This window comes from Ranitomeya imitator, chromosome 5, assembly GCF_032444005.1.
Source record: "Ranitomeya imitator isolate aRanImi1 chromosome 5, aRanImi1.pri, whole genome shotgun sequence".
Lineage (NCBI taxonomy): Eukaryota > Metazoa > Chordata > Amphibia > Anura > Dendrobatidae > Ranitomeya > Ranitomeya imitator.
Window position 1 is genome coordinate 703,794,718 of NC_091286.1, and position 14,460 is coordinate 703,809,177.

Sequence of the window (14,460 nt, forward strand, 5' to 3'; positions counted from 1 at the left end):
CTGTCCTTCTCTTTGGTCTTTATTCACACATTCTGCGCAAATTGCACCACAGGAAAGTGAATGTTCTTCGCACTGAGTATTTTGAGGAATCTTTGGACTCCAAAGCTCAAAGCTCAGCTCACATTCCTTAGCGAAGTCCCGCTGCCCTGCCGAGGATTTCTACAGAACCAGGCTGTGACTTCGAGCACAATGTCGCTCCTCAGCTCTGAGATCCGGAGGAATTTTTGTGTAAAGGAAAAGGAGAAATTCCTTCCTGGGATCTGAGCCGTGTGATGTGCAGGATGTCGGTGTCAGCAGGACAGGACTTCGGACGCGTCCTCCAGGCTCAGCACTGACGAACGGATTTCATTATGCAGGAAAAAAATGTTTTCTGCGTTGGCCGGGAATCGAACCCGGGTCAACTGCTTGGAAGGCAGCTATGCTCACCACTATACCACCAACGCTCCACACATCATCTGCTCTACATCTCTATGATCCTGGGGACATTGCACCGTAGGATGTCAGTTATGGAGTAGTGCGTTCATGGCTGCGAGAGACAAGAGAGGAAAAAGCAGCTGCTGAGTACAGGGGCATTAGCTCAAATGGTAGAGCGCTCGCTTAGCATGCGAGAGGTAGCGGGATCGATGCCCGCATCCTCCACCTTTTTATCAAATGGAGTGAGAATTTTATTTCTGTCTTTCTTTTAGACTTGATGAACCCATTTAGTCCATGATCCAGTACATGACGAACATCACTGGAGAACTACGAGGTCTTACTGTGCTGGGATCTACAACAGCTGAGTGGTGACTGCACTGAGGTTGTACGGCCATTACTAATCACCAAGCATCAATCTCCGCAATTTTTTAATCGTTCCCATCTAAGAACATGTTAGAGAAATACCAGGATTTGTCTTATTTTGACTCCAAGCAGAATTTCCTGTGAGTTTTTTTCTTGACATTTTTCCTGTTTTTTCGCTGCTGTCAATAAATAGGATATAAGATTTTTATTATACATGTCTGTGGTTTATGCATGGTTTTAGGCTTTTTACCAAAATATTATTATGATTAAAGGGAACCTGTCACCTGATTTTGGCGGGACAGGTTTGCGGTCATAGGGGCGGGGTTTTCGGGTGTTTGATTCACCCTTTCCTTACCCGCTGGCTGCATGCTGGCCGCAATATTGGGTTGAAGTTCATGCTGTGTCCTCCGAAAACCCCGCCCATATGACCGCAAACCTGTCCCGCCAAATTCAGGTGACAGGTTCCCTTTAAGAAACAAGATAAACTGATCACATGCATAAAAGAAAATGTCATGAAAGTTGTAATGAGGGTCTACAAGCACCAACCCCCCCCCACACACACACACATTTTTTATCACTTACACCAAATATTGGAGTGAACTGTGCCAAAAACCTGCACCGAGGGAGATCCGCTGTTCTGATGGATGAACAGACAAATATAATGGACACAGGAAACCCCAAATGTTGAGAAAGTCGTCCAAACTCAAGATTCTTTTGCAATCACCTCCATCTGTTGCTTAAAAAAATGAGAAAAACTGCAGTATTTTTCCAAAATGCAATGTATGTGAATTTACCCTGATGGCGACTATTAGACATCACACTTTTAGGAAAAAGCACAAACCTGCTATTGCTGCATTATTTCCTGCCGTTGTCATATAAATGTGGCCGTGCGTTATCAGACTTTTCTCGCTATTTCCTCACTTTTTGTGCACATGTTCGGTCAACGATAATTTTTAAAAAATGAATCTGGTGTCTGCACACTCCACTCAGTTTACCTACAGGACATATAAAACACATGGTAAAAATTGTGAAAATGTCCGAATAAGAAATGTCTCCCAAAAAACAATGGGGGGAAGCTGGCTGCTGTGAGAGGCCTCGCACCTAAACATAAACCAGGGGCAGATATGGGGTCTTACCTCCAGAAGATCAGACACTGATGGCAGGGGGGTCCATGAAGTGACGGGTGGCACAAGCCTGTGATGTGGGGTCCAGCAGCCGCCATCACTTGTATCTGCTCCTGTAGCATGTTAATGTTTTCAATGCACCGTCCTCCCTCCCCCACTGCATCTAGTTCACTCTCTGACTTTGAACCAGTTACAGAAGAAGAAGTAATCAGGCTCCTTGCATCTTCTCGCCCAACCACTTGCACCAGTGACCCTATTCCGTCACATCTCCTCCAGTCCCTTTCCCCGGCTGTCACCTCTCACCTAACAAAAATATTCAACCTTTCTCTCACTTCCGGTATTTTTCCCTCCTCATTTAAGCATGCCATCATACATCCATTACTTAAAAAAAACATCCCTTGATCAAAACTGTGCCGCTAATTATAGACCTGTCTCTAATCTTCCCTTCATCTCTAAACTCCTCGAACGCCTGGTCCACTCCCGTCTTACCCGCTATCTCTCAGATAACTCTCTTCTCGACCCTCTTCAATCTGGCTTCCGCTCTTTACACTCTACTGAAACTGCCCTCACTAAAGTCTCTAATGACCTACTAACAGCTAAATCTAATGGTCACTACTCCATGCTAATTCTCTTGGATCTCTCCGCTGCATTCGACACTGTGGATCATCAGCTCCTCCTCACTATGCTCCGCTCCATCGGCCTCAAGGACACCGTTCTCTCCTGGTTCTCCTCCTATCTCTCTGACCGATCCTTCACTGTATGTTTTGCTGGTTCCTCCTCCTCTCACCTTCCCCTTACTGTTGGGGTTCCTCAAGGATCAGTCCTAGGCCCCCTCCTCTTCTCGTTGCATACTGCCCCTATTGGACAAACAATCAGTAGATTTGGTTTCCAGTACCATCTCTATGCTGACGACACCCAATTATACACTTCTTCTCCTGATATCTCGCCTGCCTTATTAGAAAACACCAGTGATTGTCTTACCGCTGTCTCTAACATCATGTCCTCCCTCTACCTGAAACTGAACCTGTCAAAAACTGAACTCCTCGTGTTTTCTCCCTCTACTAACCTTCCTTTGCCTGACATTGCTATCTCCGTGTGTGGTTCCACCATTACTCCAAAGCAACATGCCCGCTGCCTTGGGGTCATACTTGATTCTGACCTTTCATTCACCCCCCACATCCGATCACTGGCTCGCTCTTCTTATCTGCATCTCAAAAACATTTCTAGAATTCGCCCTTTTCTTACTTTCGACTCTGCAAAAACTCTTACTGTTTCACTTATTCATTCTCGTCTTGACTATTGTAACTCTCTACTAATCGGCCTCCCTCTTACCAAACTCTCCCCGCTCCAATCTGTCCTGAATGCTGCTGCCAGGATCATATTCCTCACCAACCGTTACACTGATGCCTCTACCTTGTGCCAGTCATTACACTGGTTACCCATCCACTCCAGAATCCAGTACAAAACTACTACCCTCATCCACAAAGCACTCCATGGCTCAGCACCACCCTTCATCTCCTCTCTGGTCTCAGTCTACCACCCTACCCGTGCCCTCCGCTCCGCTAATGACCTCAGGTTAGCATCCTCAATAATCAGAACTTCCCACTCCCGTCTCCAAGACTTTACACGTGCTGTGCCGATTCTTTGGAATGCACTACCCAGGTTAATACGATTAATCCCCAATCCCCACAGTTTTAAGCGTGCCCTAAAAACTCATTTCTTCAGATTGGCCTACTGCCTCAACGCATTAACCTAACTATCCCTGTGTGGCCCATTCAAAAAAAAAAAATTATTGGGTTCCTCGCAACATGTTCTCATACACTTTATGCAGTTATTAGCCCTCTGTGTCTGTACTGCTACATACTTAGGCAGTTAACTGGTTCATGCAGCTTTACATGAACACCTGAGCCTTACACTATGGCTGGTCTGAACAACGAAAGCAATTGTTACCATTCCCCTCTCGTGTCTCCCCTTTTCCTCATAGTTTGTAGCTTGCGAGCAGCAGGGCCCTCATTCCTCCTGGTATCTATTTTGAACTGTGATTTCTGTTATGCTGTAATGTCTATTGTCTGTACAAGTCCCCTCTATAATTTGTAAAGTGCTGCAGAATATGTTGGCGCTATAGAAATTAAATTATTATTATTATTATTATTATTAATGCTTTCTGTTATAAGAAATAATGCTGCAATAACTTCGGTCGGCCACTAGAGGTCACCTTGGTACAAGAGAAGAAAGCTCTGAAAACAGGAAGTGAGATTGTCTGGCTTTTCGTGAGGTAATTGGAAGAAGGAGCCCTGCCTGAGAGTCTGAGAAGGATCGAGAGCCTGAAGTCATCCAAATTGGGCAGTGTGATCCAGAGGGAGCGGCTCCTGTGAGATGTGTGACCGGTCACCGACTGTTTAGTTATGGAGAGTTAGATAGAAGTCGCAGCATATTGAAGAACATTCCTGTTACTGAGACGACCCGTGGACTGATGGAGACTGTGTGAGCTCCTGTATATTGAGACTCTGGTAAAAACGTGAAGGCCAAAGAAGTTATGTGAAATAATACTGGGACTGATCTGGATCTTCACCTGCACCTGTGTCAGAGGATTTGGTGACCTAGAAAGCTGATTAAATCTAGTGGCCGGACGTCAGAATAACAAATCCAGTCTTTTACTGTTGAAGATATCCTGTCAGGACGTCTCCTCTGAACGCTCGCAAAGAGGACAGTGCACTGTGTACATATTGTGTTGGGTCAAGTGATTACGCCTGTGAATATACATATATCAAGGGGAAAACTGGGTACCAGGAACCTATTGTAATTAAGGCTGGAGGCGGGTGTAAGATTGTATATCTGAGAGGACCACGTGTCACGGTCACAGTAGAACCCCGGATAGGCTCTGTACCGGATAAGGGAGGGAGTGGCATAGTTTTGGGATATTCTTGCTCCTTTTAATTAAGTTGATATTAAAAAGAATAACAGTCTGCCACCCATCTGACCTCTCCCCTCCTCCTCCTCCTCCTCCTCCTCCCCCTGCCTCTCCCTCTCCTCCTCCTCTTTCCCTCTTCCTCTCCCTCTCCCTCTCCTCCCAGTCCTCCTCCTCCCCCTCTCCCCTCCACAAACACATCCCACTGCTTATCGTAATCTAGCTAAAGTCCAAGGAAAGCATTAGTGGAAACTCAATCATTTACAGAACTTTGGCCGAATTGTGACGATCTTGAGGAAAATGCTCGGAAATCCAAACGTGCAAGTTCTGTGCCGAATTTGAGATCGGCAAACGTTTTCTGAACAAGTGCCCTCATCTCTACTTACTAACAGGAAAGTGGATTTCGCACAAAAATGAATGGGAAGAGGTTTTTTTTTCAGCAACTTTTGAAGAGGATTATGGGGGGAATCTACTAAAAAACTAATGTCCTTCCCACTGAGTATTTTGAGGAATCTTTGGGACTTCAAAGGTCAGACCTCAGCTCACAATCCTTAGCGAAGTCCCGCTGCCCTGCCGTGGATTTCTACAGAACCAGTCTGTGACTACGAGCACAATGTCGCTCCTGAGCTCTGAGATCTGGAGGAATTTTTGTGTAAAGGAAAAGGAGAAATTCCTTCCTGGGATCTGAGCCGTGTGATGTGCAGGATGTCGGTGTCAGCAGGACAGGACTTCGGACGCGTCCTCCAGGCTCAGCACTGACAAACGGATTTCATTATGCAGGAAAAAAATGTTTTCTGCGTTGGCCGGGAATCGAACCCGGGTCAACTGCTTGGAAGGCAGCTATGCTCACCACTATACCACCAACGCTCCACACATCATCTGCTCTACATCTCTATGATCCTGGGGACATTGCACCGTAGGATGTCAGTTATGGAGTAGTGCGTTCATGGCTGCGAGAGACAAGAGAGGAAAAAGCAGCTGCTGAGTACAGGGGGATTAGCTCAAATGGTAGAGCGCTCGCTTAGCATGCGAGAGGTAGCGGGATCGATGCCCGCATCCTCCACCTTTTTTATCAAATGGAGGGAGAATTGTATTTCTTTTTCTTTCTTTTACACTTGATGAACCCACTTAGTCCATGATCCAGTACATGACGCCCATCACTGGAGAACTACGAGGTCTTATTGTGCTGGGATCTACAACAGCTGAGTGGTGACTGCACTGAGGTTGTACGGCCATTGCTAATCACCGAGCGGCAGTCATCACAATTCTTTTTTTCTTTCCCATCTAAGAACATGTTAGACAAATACCAAGATTAGTCTTATTTTGACCCCAAGCAGAATTTCCTGTGAGTTTTTTCTGGACATTTTTCCTGTTTTTTTTCCCTGCTGTCAATAGGATATGAGGCTTGTATTACAAAGATCTGTGTTTTTTTTGCATTTTTTTCAGGCTTTTTACCAAAATATTTGTAAAAATAAGAAACAAGATAAACTAGTCACATACATAAAAGAAAATGTCATGAAAGTCGTAATGAGGGTCTTCAAGCACCAGCAAAAAGTTATCAGACTTTTGTCGCTATTTCCTCACTTTTTCTGCACATGTTCACCAGTGGTTTCTGCACACTCGACTCAGTTTACCTACAGGACGTATAAACCACGTGGTAAAAATTGTGAAAAAGCCCAAATAAGAAATGTCTCCCAAAAAACAATGGGGAGAAGCTGGCCGCTGTGAGGCCCCGCACCTAAACATAAACCAGGGGCAGATATGGGGTCTTACCTCCAGAAGATCAGACACTGATGGGAGGATACATGAGGTGACAGGCGGCACCAGCCTGTGATGTGGCTCCAGCAGCCGCCGTCACTTGTATCTGCCACATAAATAGAGGAGTCCGAATAAGGGAAGAACATCCAGTGTCTCCTGTGTCATCTCCATAGGTCGGATCTGAGGAGTCTCGGTTCTGTGCTGTTGCTGCACGCTCACAGCTTCTATGTAGCTAGAATTCCTGTTTCTTGCCCAGGCTTGACTCACGTTATGGGAAGATGTTTTCCGTTATTATGATTGTTACAGTCAGAATCGTATTGGCCAGTAAATAATGTACATTGTATACTATATTATGTGTAATTACCTTTATGCCAAAAAAGATAAAAGTCTTCTAGGAGAGACACCTTTAGGCCATGTGCACACGTTCAGGTTTCTTTTTTTTTGCGTTTTTTCGCGCTAACAACGCTATAAAAACTCATTAAAAATGCATACATTATGCATTCTATCATTTAGAATACATTCTGCATGTTTTGTGCACATGAATGCGTTTTTTTCCGCAAAAAAAAACGCATCGCGGTAAAAAAATGAGCATGTTCATTATTTTTGTGGATTTTCTGCATTTTTCTCGCAATTCTAAGCATTTGGGAAAAAACCCACAAAAAACGCCCAAAAACGCGTCAAAAACGGGTCAAAAACGCGTCAAAAAAACACGTGCGGATTTCTGGCAGAAATGTCCGGTTTTTATCAGGAAAATTTCTGCAAGAAATCCTGACGTGTGCACATACCCTCAGTCTGTAACCAGACTGATCACATTGTCGTGTCCTCTGAGCACAGAGACCTCTTCATCAGGTTTACAATCTGTATTGAGAAATCATTCTGTTTTCTCCTGATGGAGAGGTCTCTGTGCCCCACGGATGCCACAACGTCATCGGTCTGATTAGAGACTAAAGGTCTCTCTTCTAGAAGAAGTGTCCAGGCGCTGTGTGTCCGATCTGTGTCCAGGCGCTTTGTGGCCGATCTGTGTCCAGATGCTTTGTGTCCGATCTGTGTCCAGGCGCTTTGTGTCCGATCTGTGTCCAGACGCTTTGTGTCCGATCTGTGTCCAGACGCTTTGTGTCCGATCTGTGTCCAGACGCTTTGTGTCCGATCTGTGTCCAGGCGCTTTGTGTCCGATCTGTGTCCAGACGCTTTGTGTCCGATCTGTGTCCAGGCGCTTTGTGTCTGATCTGTGTCCAGGCGCTTTGTGTCCGATCAGTGTCCAGGCGCTTTGTGTCCCATCTGTGTCCAGGCGCTTTGTGTCCAATCTGTGTCTAGGCGCTGTGTGTCCGATCTGTGTCCGGGCGCTTTGTGTCCGATCTGTGTCCAGGCGCTTTGTGTCCGATCTGTGTCCAGGCCCTTTGTGTTCAATCTGTGTCCAGGTGCTTTGTGTCCCATCTGTGTCCAGACGCTTTGTGTCCGATCTGTGTCCAGACGCTTTGTGTCCGATCTGTCTCCAGACGCTGTGTGTCCGATCTGTGTCCAGACGCTTTGTATCCGATCTGTGTCCAGGCGCTTTGTGTCCGATCTGTGTCCAGACGCTTTGTTTCCGATCTGTGTCCAGGCGCTTTGTGTCCGATCTGTGTCCAGACGCTTTGTTTCCGATCTGTGTCCAGACGCTGTGTGTCCGATCTGTGTCCAGACGCTTTGTATCCGATCTGTGCCCAGGCGCTTTGTGTCCGATCTGTGTCCAGACGCTTTGTTTCCGATCTGTGTCCAGGCGCTTTGTGTCCCATCTGAGTCCAGGCACTTTGTGTCCCATCTGTGTCCAGGCGCTTTGTGTCCGATCTTCCGATCTGTGTCTAGGCGCTGTGTGTCCGATCTGTGTCCGGGCGCTTTGTGTCCGATCTGTGTCCAGGCGCTTTGTGTCCGATCTGTGTCCAGGCGCTTTGTGTCCGATCTGTGTCCAGGCGCTGTGTGTCCCATCTGTGTCCAGGCGCTTTGTGTCCGATCTGTGTCCAGACGCTTTGCGTCCGATCTGTGTCCAGGCGCTTTGTGTCCCATCTGTGTCCAGGCGCTTTGTGTCCAATCTGTGTCCAGGCGCTTTGTGTCCGATCTGTGTCCAGGCGCTGTGTGTCCCATCTGTGTCCAGGCGCTTTGTGTCCGATCTGTGTCCAGACGCTTTGCGTCCGATCTGTGTCCAGGCGCTTTGTGACCCATCTGTGTCCAGGCGCTTTGTGTCCCATCTGTGTCCAGGCGCTTTGTGTCCGATCTGTGTCCAGACGCTGTGTGTTCAATATGTGTCCAGACGCTTTGTGGCCGATCTGTGTCCAGGCGCTTTGTGTCCGATCTGTGTCCAGGCGCTTTGTATCCGATCTGTGTCCAGGCACTTTGTGTCCGATCTGTGTCCAGGCGCTTTGTGTCCGATCTGTGTCCAGGCGCTTTGTGTCCGATCTGTGTCCAGACGCTGTGTGTCCGATCTGTGTCCAGACGCTTTGTATCCGATCTGTGTCCAGGCGCTTTGTGTCCGATCTGTGTCCAGACGCTTTGTTTCCGATCTGTGTCCAGGCGCTTTGTGTCCGATCTGTGTCCAGACGCTTTGTGTCCGATCTGTGTCCAGGCGCTTTGTGTCTGATCTGTGTCCAGGCGCTTTGTGTCCGATCAGTGTCCAGGCGCTTTGTGTCCCATCTGTGTCCAGGCGCTTTGTGTCCCATCTGTGTCCAGGCGCTTTGTGTCCGATCTTCCGATCTGTGTCTAGGCGCTGTGTGTCCGATCTGTGTCCGAGCGCTTTGTGTCCGATCTGTGTCCAGGCGCTTTGTGTCCGATCTGTGTCCAGGCACTTTGTGTCCGATCTGTGTCCAGGCGCTTTGTGTTCGATCTGTGTCCAGGCGCTGTGTGTTCAATATGTGTCCAGACGCTTTGTGTCCGATCTGTGTCCAGGCGCTTTGTGTCCGATCTGTGTCCAGGCGCTTTGCGTCCGATCTGTGTCCAGGCGCTTTGTGTCCCATCTGTGTCCAGGCGCTTTGTGTCCGATCTGTGTCCAGGCGCTTTGTGTTCGATCTGTGTCCAGGCGCTGTGTGTTCAATATGTGTCCAGACGCTTTGTGTCCGATCTGTGTCCAGGCGCTTTGTGTCCGATCTGTGTCCAGGCGCTTTGTGTCCGATCTGTGTCCAGGCGCTTTGTGTCCGATCTGTGTCCAGGCGCTTTGTGGCCGATCTGTGTCCAGGCGCTTTGTGTCCGATCTGTGTCCAGGCGCTTTGTGTCCGATCTGTGTCCAGACGCTGTGTGTCCGATCTGTGTCCAGACGCTTTGTGTCCGATCTGTGTCCAGGCGCTTTGTGTCCGATCTGTGTCCAGACGCTTTGTTTCCGATCTGTGTCCAGACGCTTTGTTTCCAATCTGTGTCCAGGCGCTTTGTGTCCGATCTGTGTCCAGGCGCTTTGTGTTCGATCTGTGTCCAGGCGCTGTGTGTCCCATCTGTGTCCGGGCGCTTTGTGTCCGATCTGTGTCCAGGCTCTTTGTGTCCGATCTGTGTCCAGGCGCTTTGTGTTCAATCTGTGGTACAGGCGCTGTGTGTCCAATCTGTGTCCAGGCGCTTTGTGTCCGATCTGTGTCCAGGCGCTTTGTGTCCGATCTGTGTCCAGGCGCTTTGTGTCCGATCTGTGTCCAGACGCTTTGTGTCCCATCTGTGTCCAGGCGCTTTGTGTCCGATCTGTGTCCAGGCGCTTTGTGTCCGATCTGTGTCCAGGCGCTTTGTGTCCGATCTGTGTCCAGGCGCTATGTGTCCGATCTGTGTCCAGGCGCTTTGTGTCCGATCTGTGTCCAGGCGCTTTGTGTTCGATCTGTGTCCAGGCGCTGTGTGTCCGATCTGTGTCCAGGCGCTTTGTGTCCGATCTGTGTCCAGGCGCTTTGTGTCCGATCTGTGTCCAGGCGCTTTGTGTCCGATCTGTGTCCAGGCGCTTTGTGTCCCATCTGTGTCCAGGCACTTTGTGTCCGATCTGTGTCCAGACGCTTTGTGTCCGATCTGTGTCCAGACGCTTTGTTTCCGATCTGTGTCCAGACGCTTTGTTTCCAATCTGTGTCCAGGCGCTTTGTGTCCGATCTGTGTCCAGGCGCTTTGTGTTCGATCTGTGTCCAGGCGCTGTGTGTCCCATCTGTGTCCGGGCGCTTTGTGTCCGATCTGTGTCCAGGCTCTTTGTGTCCGATCTGTGTCCAGGCGCTTTGTGTTCAATCTGTGGTACAGGCGCTGTGTGTCCAATCTGTGTCCAGGCGCTTTGTGTCCGATCTGTGTCCAGGCGCTTTGTGTCCGATCTGTGTCCAGGCGCTTTGTGTCCGATCTGTGTCCAGACGCTTTGTGTCCCATCTGTGTCCAGGCGCTTTGTGTCCGATCTGTGTCCAGGCGCTTTGTGTCCGATCTGTGTCCAGGCGCTTTGTGTCCGATCTGTGTCCAGGCGCTATGTGTCCGATCTGTGTCCAGGCGCTTTGTGTCCGATCTGTGTCCAGGCGCTTTGTGTTCGATCTGTGTCCAGGCGCTGTGTGTCCGATCTGTGTCCAGGCGCTTTGTGTCCGATCTGTGTCCAGGCGCTTTGTGTCCGATCTGTGTCCAGGCGCTTTGTGTCCGATCTGTGTCCAGGCGCTTTGTGTCCCATCTGTGTCCAGGCACTTTGTGTCCGATCTGTGTCCAGACGCTTTGTGTCTGATCTGTGTCCAGGCGCTTTGTGTCCCATCTGTGTCCAGGCGCTTTGTGTCCCATCTGTGTCCAGGTCTTTGTGTTCGATCTGTGTCCAGGCGCTTTGTGTCCCATCTGCTGAGAACAAGGATTTTTGTTCCGGCAAAAACAATCTGAACATGCAGCATTTTACTTGTTTAGTAAAATACACCCCAGAGTCCTCCATATATTATAATGTGCACCACAGTCCTCCTTATAGTATAATACACTCCCTATAGTCCTCCATATATTAAAATACACTGCTCAGTCCTCCATATAGTATAATACACTCCTCATAGTGCTCCATATAGCATAATACACTCCTGACAGTGCTCCATATAGTATAATGCTCCGCCATAGTCCTCCATATAGTATAATACTCTCCCTATAGTCCTCCATATATTAAAATACACTGCTCAGTCCTCCATATAGTATATTACACTCCTCATAGTGCTCCATATAGCATAATACACTCCTGATAGTGCTCCATATAGTATAGTGCTCCGCCATAGTCCTCCATATAGTATAATACACTCCCTATAGTCCTCCATATATTAAAATACACTGTTCGGTCCTCCATATATTAAAATACACTGCTCAGTCCTCCACATAGTGTATTACACTCCTCATAGTCCTTCATACAGCATAATACACTCCTCATAGTGCTCCATATAGTATAATTCTCCGCCATAGTCATCCATGTAGTACAATTCACTTCCCATAGTATAATGCACCCCATAGTTCTTCATATAGTATAACGTATTCCCCATAATCCTCAATACAGTATAATGCAGCCCACATATAGTATAATGCAGCCACCACCCTACAGAGTATAATGCAGCCACCCCAGAATATAATGCAGCCACCCCAGAGTATAATGTAACCCCCCAAAAAATATAATACAGCCCCCCCATAGAGTATGATGCAATCACCCCTCATAGAATATAAATATAATTGTTATGAACAGGTAATTTAGAACCACAATGGACCTTGAAGTTTAGAGCACACAAGGTGACCTGACATTTACCAAAAACATAGGACAAGCTCTGAGACGTGGAAACTCTGCTGACCGCAATTCCTAATCCTAACACACCACACTAGAGGTAGCCGTGGATTGCGCCCAACGCTCCCTATGCAACTCGGCACAGCCTGAGAAACTAACTAGCCCTGAAGATAGAAAAAATAAGCCTACCTTGCCTCAGAGAAATTCCCCAAAGGAAAAGGCAGCCCCCCACATATAATGACTGTGAGTAAAGATGAAATACAAACACAGAGATGAAATAGATTTAGCAAAGTGAGGCCCGACTTACTGAATAGACCGAGGATAGGAAAGATAGCTTTGTGGTCAACACAAAAACCTACAAACAACCACGCAGAGGGGCAAAAAGACCCTCCGCACCGACTAACGGTACGGAGGTGCTCCCTCTGCGTCTCAGAGCTTCCAGCAAGCAAGAAAAAACCAATATAGCAAGCTGGACAGAAAATATAGCAAACAAAAATAACACAAGCAGAACTTAGCTTATGCAGGATAGAGAGGCCACAGGAACGATCCAGGAGGAAGCAAGACCAATACTAGAACATTGACTGGAGGCCAGGATCAAAGCATCCTTGGAGGCAAGGATCGACTTAACCTCATCACCTGAGGAAGGAAACTCAGAAGCCGCAGTACCACTCTCATCCACCAAAGGAAGCTTATAGACAGAACCAGCCGCAGTGCCACTCACGACCACAGGAGGGAGCTTGGCCACAGAATTCACAACAGTACCCCCCCCTTGAGGAGGGGTCACCGAACCCTCACCAGAGCCCCCAGGCCGACCAGGATGAGCCACATGAAAGGCACGAACCAGATCGGCAGCATGGACATCAGAGGCAAAGACCCAGGAATTATCTTCCTGACCATAACCTTTCCACTTAACCAGATACTGGAGTTTCCGTCTCGAAACACGATAATCCAAAATCTTCTCCACAATATACTCCAATTCACCTTCAACCAAAACCGGAGCAGGAGGATCAATAGATGGAACCACAGGTGCCACGAATCTCCGCAACAATGACCTATGGAACACGTTATGGATGGAAAAAGAAGCCGGAAGAGTCAAACGAAAAGACACAGGATTAAGAACCTCAGAAATCCTATATGGACCAATGAAACGAGGCTTAAATTTAGGAGAGGAAACCTTCATAGGAATATATCGAGATGACAACCAAACCAAATCCCCAACACGAAGTCGGGGACCCACACAGCGCCTGCGGTTAGCAAAACGTTGAGCCTTCTCCTGGGACAAAGTCAAATTGTCCACTACATGAGTCCAAATCTGCTGCAACCTATCCACCATAGTATCTACACCAGGACAGTCCGAAGACTCAACCTGCCCTGAAGAGAAACGAGGGTGGAACCCAGAATCGCAGAAAAACGGCGAAACCAAAGTAGCCGAGCTGGGCCTATTATTAAGGGCGAACTCAGCCAAAGGCAAAAAGGACACCCAATCATCCTGATCAGCAGAAACAAAACATCTCAGATATGTTTCCAAGGTCTGATTGGTTCGTTCAGTCTGGCCATTTGTCTGAGGATGGAAAGCCGAGGAAAAAGACAAATCAATGCCCATCCTAGCACAAAAGTCTCGCCAAAACCTCGAAACAAACTGGGAACCTCTGTCAGAAACGATGTTCTCTGGAATGCCATGTAAACGAACCACATGCTGAAAAAACAATGGCACCAAATCAGAGGAGGAAGGTAATTTAGACAAGGGCACCAAATGGACCATCTTAGAGAAGCGATCACAAACCACCCAAATGACCGACATTCTTTGAGAGACGGGGAGATCCGGAAAAAAATCCATAGAGATATGTGTCCAAGGCCTCTTCGGGACCGGCAAGGGCAAAATCAACCCACCGGCACGAGAACAGCAGGGCTTAGCCCGAGCACAAATCCCAGAGGACTGCACAAAAGTACGCACATCCCGCGACAGAGACGGCTACCAAAAGGATCTAGCCACCAAATCTCTGGTACCAAAGATTCCAGGATGACCAGCCAACACCGAACAATGAACCTCAGAGATAACTTTATTCGTCCACCTATCAGGGACAAACAGTTTCTCCGCTGGGCAACGGTCAGGTCTATTAGCCTGAAATTTTTGCAGCACCCGCCGCAAATCAGGGGAGATGGCAGACAAAATTACCCCCTCTTTGAGAATACCCGCCGGCTCAGAC

General features: G+C 48.0%; 1 non-coding gene across 1 annotated transcript; it reads left to right on the plus strand.

Moving 5' to 3' along the window:
* Nucleotides 1-5,799: 5,799 nt before the first annotated feature.
* Nucleotides 5,800-5,872, plus strand: TRNAA-AGC (transfer RNA alanine (anticodon AGC)). The gene has a single exon. It is a non-coding gene; the product is annotated as a tRNA-Ala (tRNA).
* Nucleotides 5,873-14,460: the final 8,588 nt, after the last annotated feature.